General features: G+C 38.0%; 1 pseudogene; it reads right to left on the bottom strand.

Moving 5' to 3' along the window:
* Positions 1-279: 279 nt before the first annotated feature.
* On the bottom strand, positions 280-1666 carry LOC132615528 (catharanthine synthase-like; annotated as a pseudogene).
* Positions 1667-19127: the final 17461 nt, after the last annotated feature.

The following is a 19127-nucleotide window of genomic DNA, read 5'->3' as shown; positions in this document are numbered from 1 at the left end:
AATTTGGACTCATCTTTTCTTCAACGGCGTATTACTTGTCTCATTTTATTGGATGCACTTTCACCTAACATATTCTTTAATAAAGAAAGAAATACTTTTGGAGTTTGTCCTTTACAATAAGGTATAAATATTTATGTTGCAATAAATCTTCTCATTAAGAGTAAAATGAAATGTTTAAAATTAAATTATTACTAAATATAAAAATGTACCATTTATTAGGATAGGCTAAAACGGAAAACACACCACTATATATGAATGGTATTCTCTTGCTTGCTTCGATCTGATTCTACCATGTCTAAAAGAGCTTGACTGATCAACAACAAGCTAAGACTTTTATTAGAACAAGATTAAAGATGACACTAAGTCATCAATAGATGATGTAGTAGTAATCTGAAGCAACCTAACAATCAAGCAACCTAATAATCAATTATTCACTAGCTAGTAACACAACTCAGCCATAATAACAAATATCTAATCACTTGCTTTGGATGAAAGAAGCAAATTGCTTAATGAGATCTCTAGCTCTCTCAGTTTCTGGATCCTCAATAAAAAATGAATGACTTTCAACTTCAACCACAAAAAACACTAACTCTCCATTCCATCCATTTTTTTCACACCTTCAACAAATTGCACCACCATTTCTCCGGGAACCAATTCATCTTTCTCAGCAATACAGATAAGCAACTTTGGACATCCTAACCCTGATAAGCTAGGACTCATTTTACAAAGAGGATTAATCATTGGACAATCAAAAGGGGATTCTAATTTTGGCCCATACCTTGTAAGCCAACAAATTCTCCACATCAACATTTTCATCTGGGATTAAGAAATAAGGACAAGCAAGAATAGAACCCTTTATTTTAACGTCACCATTTAACTTTTCTCTGCCTGATCTCATAGTCATGTTGAAAACTATATTGGCCCCACCACTTTCCCCAGCTAAAAACACCTTATGCAAATCACCGTGACTTGTTAGCCACGAATCATATCCACTAGCGACCCATTGAAGGGCTGTCTAAGAATCTTCATAAACCGTTGACACGTCATGTTCTGGGGCTAGCCTGTAATCAACTGACACAACAATTGAGTTGGACTCAGAAACCAAGAGATTAAGGAAACAATGATACTTGTTAAAAAATGCTGATCCAAGAATGAGTCCGCCACCATGATAAAATACTATTATTGGAAGTTTTTGGTTTGTGGACTTGTTTGGTAAATAGAGTCTGGCAGATACATGAGAGTTGATGGTGAAATCTTTAGAGTAGACACCTGTGTCTGGATCTGAATCTGGTGCTGGTGGGACGTAGAAGATGTTGTGTAAATGGTAGAAACGGTGAACGCGGCGTTTTTGTAAATTCGGAGATGGGGGATAGAGATCAGTGACAACTTCGACAACTTCATTATCCTCACTAGCCATTGCAATAGAGAGTATAGTAGAATAAAATATTACTGTATCAACTAAGCAATATTCTCCTCTTTATACCAAGATATCATAAATTCCTTGAACCCTCACTATGATATTATTCAATCTCTCTAACTATTTTCCCTCATGGATTTTGGAATCACTCTCTGATATTTCGTGTCATTTTACATCCTATTCTTATGACTTTTATTGCTTAATCTATGATGAAATCGTCGTATTTGAGCTTATGTCGCTATATTTCATATGTATAGGTACGATGAGGACAAACATTAGGAAACCGAGCAACTTTGGTTGATTCTGGAGGTGATATTGCTCGCACGAGTAAACGAGAGGAGCGTACGACACTTAGAAGATTTTTTGGAAAGAATTGAAGGAAATTGTACCAGCCTCGCGTCGCGGATGCAACGCGAGGTGACACTCAGGCATAAGGCCCGCGTCGCGAGGCCATGACGAAAAATACGTGCTGCAAAATCTTTGACAATCCGTGTCATGCGGGCTCAGCACAATTGAGGGCCCAAATCACTGAAGACCCCGCGTTGGACCCGCGATGTGTGGCTAACGCGGAAATGCCCAGTTTTGTCCTATTTTAATTAGGATTAGGACCCTTTTATTTGGTTAACAACCCTAAACTATAAATAGATGTTTTGTTCTTTATTAGTGACGTACTGGGATTATTGCAAGACTTATAAGCCGTTATATTACGTTCTCTCTAGATTTTATTTCATTTTCATCTTTTTTCAACCCTAGTTTCTTCATGAATTCTTATTGTTCATTGAGAATCATGAGTAGCTAAACTTGTTAATTCTAGGGTTATGGAGAAAGACATGATAGTTGGTCTGACGATAATTATTATCTATTGATTTTTCATATTTTGGATTGCTTATTTATTCTTGGTCTTAATTATTTGATTATCTGGCCAATAGTTGAACACTATCTGTGGCGTGTGAATTAAACTAGGGATAGAGAATTTCCATGCGTAATAAGAATAAATAGGGCTTGTTCGATATAATCGTTTGGCTAATGAAGATAGAAATATACCCTTTAGCCTTGCTTAGTTGAATACGGAGAAGTAAATGCGTTCTTGTTACCTCTGGTGATCATAGGGATATAGGCGTTATAGTAGCATCTACAAGCTTATGAGCAACTCGGAAGATACTCATAAAGTTATAATTAACCCTTCAACTAGCAACCCAGGAAATAAGATAGGTAGAATTGACAGAAGATCAACTGGATTGTCGAAAGTCATGACCCTGGAGCTTTCTCTCATCTGATAAATCTTACAGTCTTTGTCAAAATACTCTCAGTCACAAAAACACCCATCACAAATTGTTTACTTTTCAGTTTTAGTTTAGTTACAACAAACACCTTGATTTTCACTTTCTTGAATAGTTTTATTCGAATTTGAATTAGTTTAACAGTAGAATCTAAGTCTCTGTGGGATCGATATCTGGACTTAAAAGTCTATATTACTTGTACAACCGCGTATAGTTGCGTGTACGTTTGGGAGCAACAAGTTTTTGCCGCTGTTGCCGGGGACTTAGAAAAAATTTCTGTTTTTCTAATTTGAGTTTGTTTTATTCAAGTCTTTATTTTTTTCGTTGGTCTACTTATGTCACTTCAGGTTTCTCTAGTTTATGCCAAGCACTAGAAGTTTAGGAAAACCGTTAGTTGATCTTGATCCCGAAATTGAAAGAACTTTACACAGACAGAAAAAAAAAGCTGATAAAGCAGCAAGACTTGCTCTCGAGGAGGCAGAAAGGGATAGAAGCAGAAACGGGGATGAACAAGGTGCAAGAGCGGCTGCAAGGGCACAAGAATAGCGGATTCTTTTGTCCAGTTATGCTAGACCTAGTCTGGCAACTATCGCTAAGGCTATCGTTAGGCCTGACATTACTGGAAATTTTGAGCTAAAAGAAGGAACAGTGCGGCTGGTGCAGCATATGTGCTAGTATATGGGTAAGTCTAGCGAAAAACCGCATAAACACTTGATGCGGTTTGTGGAGTTGAGCGAGAATTTCCAATATAGAGATGTTCCCGATGATTATGTGAAGCTGTCTTTATTTTCGTTCTCATTGATTAGTGAAGCGAGGGAGTGGTTGAAAAATCTGCCTGCAGGTTCTATCACTTCTTGGGAGGTATTATCGAATAAGCTCATCGACAGGTTTTTCTCACCCAAGAAAACTAAGGAGCTGCGAGGAAGAATTGCTAACTTCACTAAGAGAGATTCAGAATCTCTACCACACGCTTGTGAAAGGTATAAGGGTTATTTACGAGATTGCCTACATCATATACAGCCAAATGAGATCATTGGAAACTATTTTGTAGAAGGACTTAACCATGAATCAAGGGCCTTGTTGAATGCTTCAGCTCAAGGGAAGATTTTAAACAAAACATATGAAGAGATGGAAGCTCTCGTTGAGATGATGTCTGAAGGTCATCATGAGTATAACGAAACTAGCCGGGGGTTATCACAGAAAGCTGCTGGGATCCTTCAAGTTGATAATGTTACAACTATTCGGGCTGATATAAGTATTCTTACTAATGTGATGTTCAGGGCGTTTCCTCAAGTTTAGTAGATTCAACCAGTTCAACATATTCAGCAGGCAGTATGTGTAAGTTGTGGTGAGTTGCATGATTATAGCAATTGCCCATTGAATCCAGAATTTGTCTATTTTGTGGGGCAGCAGAACCGTGGTATTGGAAATCGGGTGAACTATTATGGAAATAATTACAACACTCCATTCGGGAAGCAGGACTTCCACAAGCCAAACAATGATCAGCAACCTCAGGCTCAGCCAACTAGCAATTTGTAAGAGATGATGAAGCAGCTTATCGCTCAAACACAAGTAATGCAACAGCAGAATCAGAAAATTTAGAGTGAGATGCAGAAATCTATTCATGAGCTTAAGCGTCAGATGGGGTAGATGGCTATTATGCAGAATGTCAGACCACTGGGTGCTCTTCCTAGTGATACTGAGAAGAATCCAAAAGAGTGCAAGGAATGGCAGAGAACTAGAAGAAGTCCCTCCGAAAAAAAAGAGCATAGCAGAAGCAGAACTCATCGCTGCTAAGCTACCTAAGCCAAAGTAGACAGTCGCAGAGCAGCATGTAGAGGAAGTGGTTTGACGACCCCCTCCCTTTCCACAGCGACTTCAGAAACAAAAATCAGATTTGACTTGCAAGAAATTTCTTGAACTCTTAAAACAGGTACACATCAACATACATTTGGTGGAGCTTTTGCAAGAAGTTCCAAAACATGCTAAGTACATCAAAGATGTGGTTACGAATAAAAGGCGTTGGACAGAGTTTGAGACTGTTTCACTTACTGAGGAGTGCAGTTCTAGAGTGATGAGTAAAATTCCTCCAAAGCTGAAAGATCTGGGCAGCTTCACGATTTCGATTACTATTGGCAACATTGAAGTTGGGCTAGTATTGTGTGACTTGGGTGCTAGTATTAATTTGATGCCCACTTCTGTGTTCCGAACGTTGGGCTTGGGTGAGCCTAGGCCAACGACTATTACATTTACAGCTGGCTGATCGATCGCTTTCTTATCCTGATAGTATTAATGAGGATGTTCTTGTAAAGGTAGGTCCGTTTATTTTGCCGATTAATTTTGTGATATTTTATTATGAGGCAAATAAGAGTGTTCCTCTCATCATGAGGAGAGGATTCTTGGCTACTGTTGATGCTGTGATTTGAGTGAGAGATGGGAAGATGTCTATGACAGTTGATTGACAAGAGGCTACTTTTGATGTGTTTAAATCTACCAAGCTTCCAGCCCATTATGAGGAGTTGAAGGTGATTACCATGGTGGAGCTCGAGCTCACTAATGTAGAGTTAGATTACGTTCTAGCTTCACGAGATCCTTTGGAGACAACTTTGGTGTAGGGGGAAGACTTGATGATTGATGCAAAAGTCGAGGAGTGTCTTATCATCCTTGACACTTAATGTGCTTATCTACGAGCAAACACACCATTTGAGGAGCTAGACAGACCAGAGTCATGGAAGAAGCCGAAACCATCTATTGAAGAGGCTTCAGTTCTTGAGTTGAAGTCATTACCCCCTCATCTTCGCTACGCTTTCTTGGGTAGTGAAGCCACATTGCCTATAATCCTCCCTGCTTATTTGACTGATGTGCAGGTTGAACGTGTATTACGAGTGCTAAGAGATCGAATCCGAGCCCTTGGGTAGTCGATAGCGGATATTCAAGGTATTAGTAGTTCGTTTTGCATGCACAAAATATTATTAGAGGAGGAAAGCAAGCCGAGTGTTGAGTTCCAGAGACGACTGAACCCGATCATGAAAGAGGTGGTGAAGAAAGAGGTAATCAAGTGGCTTGAAAGCTGCATTATTTATCCAATCTCTGACAGCAAATGCGTAAGTCCTGTACAATGTGTCCCAAAGAAAGGGGGCATGATTGTGGTAGAGAACGAGAAGAATGAATTGGTACCTCAATGAACTGTTACTGGTTGGAGAATATGCATTGACTATCGCAAGCTGAACAACGCCACCAGAAAAGATCACTTTCCTTTGCCATTCATGGATCAGATGCTCGATAGATTGGCTGGGCACGATTATTATTGCTTTCTATATTGCTATTCGGGTTACAACCAGATCATGATTGCACTTGAGGATCAAGAGAAGACCACATTCATTTGTCCATATGACACGTTTGCATTTTGGAGGATGCCTTTCAGTTTGTGCAATGCTCGAGGTACTTTCCAGCGATGTATCATGGTTATTTTCATCGATATGGTGGAAAACTATGTGGAGGTATTTTTGGATGACTTCTCTATTTTTGGGGATTCTTTTGATGACTGCTTGAACCATCTTGATGTTGTGTTAGCTCATTGTGAAGAAACGGACTTGGTACTTGACTGGAAAAAATGTCATTTCATGGTTCGAGAGGGCATCGTTCTTGGGCACAAGATATCGAGCAATGGAATAGAAGTTGACAAGACGAAGATTGAAGCAATTGAAAAATTGCCACCACATGTTTCAGTTCGGGGAGTGCGCAATTTTCTTGGGCATGTAGGCTTCTATCGACGGTTCATCAAAGACTTCTCTAAAGTTGCTAATCCAATGTGCAAGCTTTTAGAGAAAGATGTGAAGTATGTGTTTAATGAAGCTTGTCTAACAGCTTTTGATGAGTTGAAGCAGAGGTTAGTGTCTGCTCCTATTATCATCGAACCCGATTAGTCTTTGCCGTTTATTTTGATGTGTGATTCAAATGATTTTGCTGTGGGTACTGTCCTTGGTCAGAAAAGGGACAAGGATTTTCATCCTATTTATTATGCCAACAAGACACTTGATACAACCTGTTATACCCTATTTTAACCGAAGTCAAAATAGTTTACAACATTCCGGAATTCCGGGATTATTTAAAGTTAGGGAGTCGCCACCTAATTATTTATGGTGAATTAGGACACCTAAAGTTTATTAAAGTTATTTTTCTAAAGTTAACTCTGTGTTAAGGTCTACTAACTTAAGATTCTAGCTAAGGGTTCAACTAATCTAGAGGGAAGGAATTAGGCATCCTCTAAGATCCATTAATAATGGTTAACCGACCGGACTTACAATTAATTAGGCTAAGTGTAAAATGTGAACATTTTATGAAAGAAAGTATGTTGAAGATCTGTTTATAAATATAGTATAGAGTGTAAATTGGTTAACATGATGTTTTAACAAAAAGGCCGATATGAATTTGAAAGTAGAATTTTGGTTTGAAGACTTAGGAAAGTTTGGTAAAAAGGGGCTTAGGATTGAATACCAATTTTAATAATTGACTAACTTAATTAGATGTAGAAAGAAAAATATGTCTGGCTGTTGGAGTTGTTAAACGTCCCATAAAAAAATGATACAGAATAGAGTTTTGCAAAAACGTTACCTTTATACTTGCTGAAGTGATATATTACGGACTCCCTCTTTTAAACTAACTAGGTGTTATGCTCCTATGCGACAGATATCCTATTAATATCGAGAGTTAAATGACGCTAGATGATTAAATACAGTCTAATTGTTAATACCATAACGATCTGGTTTCAGCACACAAACACATAAATTAGCAAATAGAGAAAAGAAAAGAAAAAAAAAACGTAAGATGATAAGCATGTTCTTCATTCAGTTTTCCGGGGATGGAAAACTGTCCAACTTCGATATTCCACAGACGTAAAGGAAGAAATAATATCATGTTGGCTCCGTGCGGCATCGGCGTCGTTGAGTCTCAGGTGAAACTCTTCGGCTCCGATAATCATGCAAAATAAACAAAGTAAAAGAGGAGGAGTTAGAAATGCTTTACTGCGTCTTAATAATGAAGGAAACATGCAAGCAAATCCGTAACCACATCATCATTCAAACATTTAAATGATAGTAATAGCATTAGAGGAACACACTAAGCCACCACTATTCTTTTTAAGTAAAACAGTGAGGAAGAAACTGGAAAAAGAGGTATTGATCGGGTTGGTTGTACTCGTACTGGTCAGGTATAAAAATCACTTCTTGATTGTATCATATGCATATTTACTTGCTGTATAGTCTTGACATTTAGTTATGTGGTATATATTAGTATGAGGTTAGTTTAAATGGACTAATATGGTAACTGATACCAACTGTACAGGACCAAGGCATAGTTTTTATTGTTATGGTTTGCTAGTTTCCAATATGTAGGCATAAGGAGTTTATAGGGTATCCAATGTAAGCACATTCATGAGAATATGGGATCTTCGTAACTATCTAGCTTATTCATCAAATTCACAACACATAGCATAGATCTTATTCATCAAATGCACAACAACAAACATATTCCTCCAACAATGAAATAGAGTCAAACACAGAGGTATACTTCACAGATTTGAGTCACATACTAAAGCTGCCAGAAATATCCAGGTACGTTTAAAAGATATCTAGACAGATGGAAATATAAAACAACATCTAATCATCTTAATTCAATCGAATCAGATTCCATTTTTTTTAGACAACACAATGATGCTAAAAAATACACAAATTGGACTTCTAAATATAATCCTATTAGTAGCTAATAAAGTTCTTGCTCCAGATTCATTCTAGGACTACAAACAGTAAAACTAATATCTTAAACAGCCTTAGTCACATGCAAGCAACACAATTTACAATCAGATATTTAACAACATTAATAACCAAAATAGGATTTGAAGCTATTGCTACTGTATTTGTCATAATAGGAACTGACTCCTTAAACAGAATTGCAGAGAAATGCCACTATACAGAGTTTGAATTAAATGTACACTAAACCAGAACAAAATAGACAACCCATCAATTGAAATGCCTAACTACATGCTGATCCTTGATTAAACAGGTTTAGGCTAACAATACCACATGGAAACAAATCACGAAGGCTCTTTAAACATACTTAAACTCATCAAATAAGAACACACAACCTAAACAGGACTGATACACATTTCAACTTGACTAACAACACTAGCATTATACTATTCAATCTACATGGTTACATCCGAGAGGGTTAAGAAACAAGACCATAAGTCTGAATACATATTCGTCTTATATAGATAAGCAACAAGAATGTAAGACCCACAGCATTAACTAAACACAGATATCACGAATCCTATCAAGCTACTAATTAGAATTAGATTAACTAATAACAAAATACACATGAACGAACTAAACTGACAGACATATGGGAACACATAAACACTTATTAAATTACTAAAACTGAAATTAAACTAGTTAAAGAAGGATTGTTTCCCTTCTGTTGGTGCAGTGAATCGGGGCGTGAAGTCGCGGATCTATCCTCGACTCCAAAGTAAAAGCCGAATTTAGAAGAATGAATAATTTAACACTCCAAATGAGTGTTTTCAGATATAGTGATAATATATGAATACTTTAAGAGGGGTTAGGTATATTGAAAGAACTCTGGAACAGAATGGAATTTTTAACAAATCCCTGATTTAGAGTAGCTGTCGAGATCTATAAAAAAAATGTTGAATGTAGTAAAGTATCGGTGGTCTCAAAAACATCTCGTAAGGGGTGTATTTATATGAAATGTATGCTAGGGTTAGGGTTCCAATGAGCGGGAATTCGAAAATCGAAAATTTGAAATTGAGTCAATCCCGTACCAATCCGACGTTGAAATCCTTTCACGTGGTTGATTCAGACCTTACTCGAAATGGTTCGACCTTCTCTGGTTTGTGAAGGTTTTAATTTGTTCATATTCGTCTAGGAATGGACAAAGCACTTAGCAGTGTAGATTTATACGGAAACGGAAGGACAGTCTCTGTCCATGGCGAAAGAGAAACGAAAATTTAGCTAAAAACGGAGGGGGGGGGGGGGGGGGGGGGGAGAAGGGAGTGTGCGGCGGCGTGAGGGTTTCAACCCTAGTAGAGAGAGAGTGAAGGAGATGGACCTTTAGGGCTGTTCAGCTGAAAGGCTTAAGCCTTTTGTATTTCGTTGAACTGGGCCGGGTCAAATCCTTAAATGGATTGGGCTCGGTCCAGATTGGATGGAAACAAAATGGGGCATATATACAAACTTGATATACAGGTATACGCGTGTATATTAGTGTATATAGGTATATATGCATGAGGACTTGACATTTGTTTTAATTAATAACCAAAATTTAAGAAAAGACTCGTTAATTTAGACTCTTAATCATGACTAAACAAGGTTAATTAGATGGACCGAATTAATATTTTGGGCTTCTAAATTAGATCAAATATATTATGTAGCAATAATAATAATAATAACAATAATAAATTTCATAATTAGCATTAAAATAATAATCTCATCATTAGTATATAAAATATAAGCAAAGTGATAATAGAGTAAAAATATTACCTAAGTTGTATCTTATGATCAATACATAATAAATAAGTAGCGATGTGCGACGTATTAATATAATAGTGGAAATTATAATAAAGTAAAGGCGAAAAATAAGATATTTAATTTATTAATAACTTAGAAGCTCAAGGAAAAAAATGAATTGGAATAAAGGAGGGGCAAAAATTGGGTGTCAACAGATGCCCCTCTTCGATCGGAGACGATGTAAGAGTTTTTAGGCGAAAAAGTTGACGCAGTAGCCAATTTTGTTCCGATCGACAAATACGAACTTGGAAAAATTTGAGAAAATGGAGTTAGGAGAATTGGTAGAAAATATTATAGGGGTAGAATGGATGGTTGGCAAACATTACGGGATGGAAGGAATTATGACCGAACCTGTTTTGAATTGCCTACATATCTCGAGTTTTGTGAGAATCAAGCTGTATGTAGTTCGAAAAAAGCGGGTCGATACTGACGCTACGCTTTTTGCCCCAGTGTTGAATTATGGTGAGACTGGGATATAGAAAAGGCTACAGGATTGTGAAAGGAGTTGATTGAGTAGAGTTTTAGCGATGGATATGAAAGAATTTTTTTGGATAATCCACGTATTACATGTTTGTGGACGTAGACGGAGTCGAGTTCGAGAGTAGATCCGTGACCTTTGCTTGTGAGTTTGATATTCCTCTTCAGCATATTTTCCCCAGTTCACTGCGTAAGATAAAGTTCCACGTTGCGCTGTGTCTCTGTATGTAGGTTGTACTTTCTGTCATCATGTCAAAATTAGTAATAAAGTCTGGGGTAAAGTTGAAAATGTATAACTTATAAAGAATGTAAAATGATAGTAAATATGAGTGTGAGAATGAGGATGAAGCCGTGTGGCTTATAATGAGGCCGTGTGTCCAAATATTGTCTCTGGTTGTCTTCAGGGACTTGAATGAATGCGTGATGTTTATGCTGAAGATGTAATAATATCTCCAGTTGTATTTGGAGACTTTAATGATAATAATAAGGCCTACGGCTTTCTTGCGGGACTCGATGATAGATGATGTGTGCGGAATTTAAGGTAAAGTCGTTAAAGTAGGTAAAGTAGATGATGAAGGGAAGTGATAAAGTAAAGAGTAAAGTAAGTGTATAGCCGTTTGGCTTATGCAGGTGAGGCTGTGTAGCCGTGTGATGTCTCCGGTTGTTTTCAGAGACTTGATTGTAAATGATATGCCGATGAGGCCGTACAACCCAAACAATGTCTCCGGTTGTTTCGGGGACTCGATGATATCTGTGAAATTAAGGCAAAGTCATTAAAGTGAATGATAAGGTAATTGATGAAGTAGAAAGTGAAGTAAGAGTGCATCCGTCTGGCTTATGAAAATGAGGCTGTATAGCCATATGATATCTCCGGTTGTCTTCGGAGACTTGATGAAGATTCCCGTAAAGTCTGGGGTAAAGTCGTTAAAGTAGGTAAAGTGAATGATGTCTCTGGTTGTCTTTGGAGACTTGATGAAGATTCCCGTAAAGTCCGGGGTAAAGTCATTAGGTAAAGTGAATGATGTCTCCGGTTGTCTTCGGAGACTTGATGAAAATTCCCGTAAAGTTTGGGGTAAAGTTCGTTAAAGTAGGTAAAGTGAATGATGTCTCCGGTTGTCTTCGGAGACTTGATGAAAATTCCCGTAAAGTCCGGGGTAAAGTCGTTAAAGTAGGTAAAGTGAATGATGTCTCCGGTTGTCTTCGGAGACTTGATGAAAATTCCCGTAAAGTCCGGGGTAAAGTCGTTAATGTAGGTAAAGTGAACGATGTCTCCGGTTGTCTTCGGAGACTTGATGAAAATTCCCGTAAAGTCCGGGGTAAAGTCGTTAAAGTAGGTAAAGTGAACGATGTCTCCGGTTGTCTTCGGAGACTTGATGAAAATTCCCGTAAAGTACGGGGTAAAGTCGTTAAAGTAGGTAAAGTAAATGATAAGAATGTAGCCATTTGGCATATGCATATGAGGCTGTATAGCCAAATGATGCCCCAGTTGTTTTCGGAGACTTAATGACAATTCCTATAAAGTTCAGGATAAAGTCATTAAACTTGGTAAAGTAAATGATAATTGGTAAAGTAAAGTGATAATGTAGCCATTCGGCTAATGCATAAGAGGCTGAATAGCCGAATGATGCCTCCGGTTGTCTTTGAAGACTTAATGTTAATTCCTGTAAAGTTCAGGGTAAAGTGGTTAAGGTTGGTAAAGTAGATGATAAAGTGATTGATAAAGTATAGAGTAAAGTGATAGAGTAGCCGTTTGGCTGATGATGTTGATGGTATCGTGACAGGCCAACTTAATGACACGTAATCCTGATTTAATTCGCCTTCAATCTCGACAACCTACAAAAATAGGTATACTTGTCAATAAAGTCATAAAGTTATTGTGATTAAAGATAAAGTTGGAAATAAAGCCGTTTGGCTTTTAAGGCGAGGCCATAATGGGCCAAATGATGCTTTTCGGCCATGATTGATAGACTTGACTGTTGGTCTCGTGGCCTTTTAATTCCTGCACTCAAAGAAAAATTCTTAGTTTGGGAGGGGGAAGTTGATTCGTGTTGACTCGAAGCTTGACGTTGTTGGCGCTCCGTTCGTCTTGTTTGTTTGGATCTTGTGACCTCCGTTCAAGCCTCGGTAGATGAATAGTAGTGTAGTGAAAACGACTGAAAGAAAGTGTTTTATTTGAAAGCTATATATGTAAGTATATGTATAAGTAAATATATATATGTAAATTTATGTATGTAAGTTGTAAAATATTTTTGCCAACTTCGGATTGTGACACTTCCGAAACAATTGAAACGTCATTTGTCTAAAATACTTCCTGTCTAATAGCCTTAATCTTGTCGATGTCCAACTCTTCTCTTGTCTAATCTTTCAAAATATGCCCCAGTTTTGACCTCGTGAGAGTATACTAAACTTATGTTGTGGTGTGACCGAACCTTGTATAGGTTGCCTACGTATCCCGCCAAGGGAATCAGGTCAGAACGTAGTTCGTAAGGGTACATAAGTATGGTTTGAAATTTCTAATAAAGGGACCGAACCCGATGTGGATTGCCTACGTATCCCACCAAGGGAATCAGGTCAGCATAGTTCTGTTGTGTAAACGGTAAAAAGTTTGTTGGATTTCTACCTAAATATGACTGACCCGTATGTTGAAAGTCTATGAATCCCACCGAGGGAATCAGGCCATGTGTAGTTCATCCTTACATAAGGATTTTGGATTTTCTGTTATAATGCAACCGAACCCTATGTGGGCTGCCTACGTATCCCACCACGGGAATCAGGTCAGCGTAGTTCGTAAGGTGTTTTAAAGGAAAGGTTGCAAACTAAGCTGTCTAATCTAATGTTGTCTTTTGATTTTTTTTTCTTGACTTGATAGCTTTCATGCCTGTGTCGTTATCTATTGGCTATTTTAATTCTTCCAAGGGGAATCTTGTCTTGTCTCCTAATATCTTTGTTATTCTCTCGAGATGTATGTTGTCTCCCCATTGTGTCCGGGACATAAACTTCATTCATTCATTCGTGTCACAATCATAAAATTGGAAGATTTGATAAATAAGATAGAAAATAACAATAATAGATGATTAAGGAGAATCAGAAATGCATTCATAGATTTTGCAGTTTAAGCTTCCAAAAGATGAGGCAAAGCAACAAAAGTTTTGGGGCACGATTTAAGCCTCAATTTTAAAATCGTGCTATCACAAAAAGTTCAGTACATGTCAATCTACCAAGACTCTCGGCGAAACAGGGACGGAGTATAAGTCCAATTCTTCAAAGTTTCTCCTGGTTCGGCACCCCAGATGGTCGGTGTCTCGGTGTTATGAGTAGTTGTAGTAGCAATCTTCATTGGTGCTTGTTTTTGGATTGTTCCCACGGGAGCAACAAAGGTTGATGACATGCCCTTTTTCATTTTTCCAATGGACGTAATGTTTCTTTTCAAATCCCCATCTTCCTCAACAGTTATCATGTTCACGTTAGCATTGTCGTGAGTAGGTAAAGGATTGTTGTTCACATTGGTCCGAGCTCCAGTGAGTTGGATCGCTCCTTCCTTAATCAAGGCTTTAATTTTATTTTTGAGACCATAACAATCCTCGGTGTCGTGCCCAGCAACTCCAGAATGGTATGCACAACGTTTGGAGCCATCAAACCATCTTGGAATAGGATCGGGAATTTTCCCTTCAATTGGTTGTACCACACCTGCCGCTTTCAGTCTTTCGAACACTTGAGCCAAGGGTTCAGCGAACCGAGTGTAATTACGGGTGTTTTCGATGTCAGGGTTTGGACGGGCTTTAGGTGTGGTATGTGGTCGATTTTGGTAAGTGGGAGCTTGAACAGATTGGTATGGACGTGGGTTTTGATGATGAGGTGCTCGAGGTTGGTAGTAATTTGCTTGGGCATTGTAGATAGGGTAAGGAGTTAGTGGAGCTTGGTAGGGTTCGGTATAGTGGTAGGGGTAGAAAGGTTGTTGTGGGTGGTTAAAGTGTGTAACGGCTTGGCTTGGCTTATGTCCTTGGACATTCATGACTGCAGCGACATCTGCTTTCTTCTTTTTGGTCCCACTGATAGAACCATATTGAATAGCTTTGTTTACTGCTTGCAAAGCAGTAAGATCCTGAATTCTTCCTGATTTGATTCCTTCTTCTAAGGCTTCTCCCATTCGGACAACTTCTGTGAATTTCTGCCCCATCATGCCTATCATTTTCTCATAAAATATGCCAGCTTGGCATTCAATAAAGGTAGCAGTCATTTCTCTGTCATTCATCGGGGGTTAAACCGTGGCTACTTCTGACCTCCAACGCAATACATACTCACGGAACGACTCAGTTGATTTCTTAGTTAAATTGGTCATGTAGACTCTATCTGGTGTGATATCGATGTTAAAACTGAATCTTTCCATAAAGTTTTGTGCCATATCACTCCAACCACGCCATTTACGGATGTCCTATTGTGTATACCAAGTAAGAGCCTCACCAGATAAGCTCCTTACGAATAGCTTCATCCTTATATTCTGGTCTCTACCTACTCCCACCAGTTTGTCGCAATAAGCCCTTAAGTGTGTATGAGGGTCGCCTGTTCCATTGAATGTATCAAATTTCGGCGGCTTGTAGCCTACGGGTAAATTAACGTCAGGCTGAACGCACAAATCTTCATATTCCACACTCTTGTTTCCCCTGGCAACTTGAAGGTTTCTCATTGCTTCTTTGAGACTGTGGATTTCTTTCAACAACATATCATCTGCCCTTTCTTTTGCCTCCTTTTCCATTTCCTCGTATTGATCCACCTCGGGCTGGAACCTGACCGTTATTGGGTTGGTAAAGGCTTGTGTTTCCGCTGCATATACCGGAGGAACATATTGTGCATTAGGAGTGATAAAATATGCCCCTTGTATATGCTGGGTTGGATAAGTTTGAATGGTGGGAGTGTTTTGGACTGGAGGTGGTGTGTTATAAGTGGTGTTCGTAGGTGGTTGGTTTGGTGGGTTTAGAGGAGTAGTTGTAGGTGGTGGATTAGTATTGGTGGGTAAAGGAATGTAAGGAGTATGAACTAGTAATTGATTTGGTGGGTTGACGAGTGGTGGATTAGGAGTAGCATAGGTAGTGTAGGTGGGTGGTTGACTCTGTGGAGGAGTATAGACGGATGATGGATTTGGTGGATTTGCGAGGGTGATTTGAGGAAAGTTTTTGTTGGCGGGTGCATCATTTCGTGGAGGAAAATGTTCAGGAACCGGAGATTCAAGTGATGGAAAACGAGGTGGGTTTGGTGCGACATTTCTAGGTTCAGGAGGCGGACTTTGGAGTGTAACGAATAAATTGGTCAAGTCCCTAACCCGATTTAGTTGTCTACGTAGATCCTCAATCTCTTGAGTTAGGCGGGTGATATGTTCATCATGTTGAATAGTAGTTCGATGTTCAGACGTCTCGGGGGGATCACTGGAGATCACGATGTTTTCCAAACCAATTGAAATAGATGCGGCTGGATCAGACATGATAATTTCCTTTCCTTGAACAACCCAACTACGTTGTGGTAATGATGACGTCTTTGACCTTGTGAGGTAAGGGTGGTCGGCCAGCTCGAGTGTCAACACGAATCAACTCTTTTGGGAATAAAAATAAAAAGAAACATAATAAGAAAAAGGAAACATAAAAATGCAAATGATGTCAGTCTCATTAGCATATCTAGGTAAAGTCATGATCACGTAGAGTCAAGTAAGTCATGTTGCAAATAATTCATCAAATAAAGTCAAACAAGTTGTCAAACAAATATAAATGGGTATATCAAACAATAACGCGTCCTAATATGCACGTGACCCCTTTGTGCCAGAAGTGGGCCTAACGTTTGTTTGAAGGGTAAAAATTTGCCATAATATGTCATCCCATTGCTTTGATTAATTAAACAAATTCTATTTCCCAAAATAAAGTACAAAAGTAATGTAATATTTATTACATACCAAATGAACACAACATAAAATGTTTCCTAATCTAAGTAAAGTAAATACAATTTCCTATGTCTAACTTCTAGCTTCAGTTTGTGATGTCCTTGATCTTTGTCATTTGTTGTACTCCAATGCAAAGCCATACCTGTCATAGAAATGTTAGTCATTCCCTCCCTCCTAAAGTTTAATTAATTAGAGCAAATAATCTATATTTAGGCACAATTATCCCTCAAACATGCACATAAAGTATGATTATTGTCACTTGGGGTCGTGAACCCACTTGGACGTTTGAGTAAAGTCATCTAATGGGCTTAATACACCAAGGGTATTAAACCTCCTAGGTCATGAGATGTATGCTCCTAATGAAGGGTTTTGGTTTAGCTCTATCCTAGGTTGACTAAGAGCGGGTTTACTAGACGCAAGGTTCCCGAGCGGACAACTCGAGTGAGAAGGCTACGCAGTCACACGGAAAATTCGGACACCCCACGCATATGCCAACTCTCCTAAAATTTGGGATTTTGAAAGAAGTTTGCGGGTGCGTAAAACACACCTCGCGTGTACGTGTGATAGTGTGAATTTTTCAAATGTGGAGAAAAGTGATATGGAATGACAGTTTATATTAAAACAGTAACACTTAAATAATTTATAGCAAACAAACAATTAATAACATGTAGAACAGTTAAGAACAAATAAAGTAATTAAAACAAGCACAGAAAGCCTATTTTTACTAAGTCCGTTATGGTTAGAACCTAAGTGAATCCCCAGCAGAGTCGCCAAGCTGTTATACCCTATTTTAACCGAAGTCAAAATAGTTTACAACATTCCGGTAATTCCGGGGTTATTTAAAGTTAGGGAGTCGCCACCTAATTATTTATGGTGAATTAGGACACCTAAAGTTTATTAAAGTTATTTTTCTAAAGTTAACTCCGTGTTAAGGTCTACTAACTTAAGATTCTAGGTAAGGGTTCAACTAATCTAGAGGAAAGGTATTAGGCATCCTCTAAGATCCATTAATAATGGTTAACCGACCGGACTTACAATTAATTAGGCTAAGTGTAAAATGTGAACATTTTATGAAAGAAAGTATGTTGAAGATCTGTTTATAAATATAGTATAGAGTGTAAATTGGTTAACATGATGTTTTAACAAAAAGGCCGATATGATTTTGAAAGTAGAATTTTGGTTTGAAGACTTAGGAAAGTTTGGTAAAAAGGGGCTTAGGATTGAATACCAATTTTAATAATTGACTAACTTAATTAGATGTAGAAAGAAAAATATGTCTGGCTGTTAGAGTTGTTAAACGTCCCATAAAAAAAATGATACAGAATAGAGTTTTGCAAAAACGTTACTTTTATACTTGCTGAAGTGATATATTACAGACTCCCTCTTTTAAACTAACTAGGTGTTATGCTCCTATGCGACAGATATCCTATTAATATCGAGAGTTAAATGACGCTAGATGATTAAATACAGCCTAATTGTTAATACCATAACGATCTGGTTTCAGCACACAAACACATAAATTAGCAAATAGAGAAAAGAAAAGAAAAAAAAATGTAAGATGATAAGCATGTTCTTCATTCAGTTTTCCAGGGATGGTAAACTGCCCAACTTCGATATTCCACAGACGTAAAGGAAGAAATAATATCATGTTGGCTCCGTGTGCATCGGCGTCGTTGAGTCTTTAGTGAAACTCTTCGGCTCCGGTAATCATGCAAAATAAACAAAGTAAAAGAGGAGGAGTTAGAAATGCTTTACTGCGTCTTAATAATGAAGGAAACATGCAAGCAAATCCGTAACCACATCACCATTCAAACATTTAAATGATAGTAATATCATTAGAGGAACACACTAAGCCACCACTATTCTTTTTAAGCAAAACAGTGAGGAAGAAAGTGGAAAAAATGGTATTGATCGGGTTGGTTGTACTCGTACTGGTCAGGTATAAAAATCACTTCTTGATTGTATCATATGCATATTTACTTGTTGTATAGTCTTGACATTTAGTTATGTGTTATATATTGGTATGAGGTTAGTTTAAATGGACTAATGTGGTACAAGACCAAGGCATATTTTTTATTGTTATGGTCTGCTAGTTTCCAGTATGTAGGCATAAGGAGTTTAGAGGGTATCCAATGTAAGCACATTCATGAGAATATGGGATCTTCGTAACTATCCAGCTTATTCATCAAATGCACAACACATAGCGTAGATCTTATTCATCAAATGCACAACAACAAACATATTCCTCCAACAATGAAATAGAGTCAAACACAGAGGTATACTTCACAGATTTGAGTCACATACTAAGGCTGCCAGAAATATCCAGGTACGTTTAAAAGATATCTAGACAGATGGAAATATAAAACAACATCTAATCATCTTAATTCAATCGAATCAGATTCCATTTTTTTTAGACAACACAATGATGCTAAAAAATACACAAA

The sequence above is a fragment of the Lycium barbarum genome, chromosome 10, assembly GCF_019175385.1.
Source record: "Lycium barbarum isolate Lr01 chromosome 10, ASM1917538v2, whole genome shotgun sequence".
In the NCBI taxonomy this organism is placed as follows: Eukaryota; Viridiplantae; Streptophyta; class Magnoliopsida; order Solanales; family Solanaceae; genus Lycium; species Lycium barbarum.
This window is presented reverse-complemented; position numbering and strand designations above follow the sequence as displayed.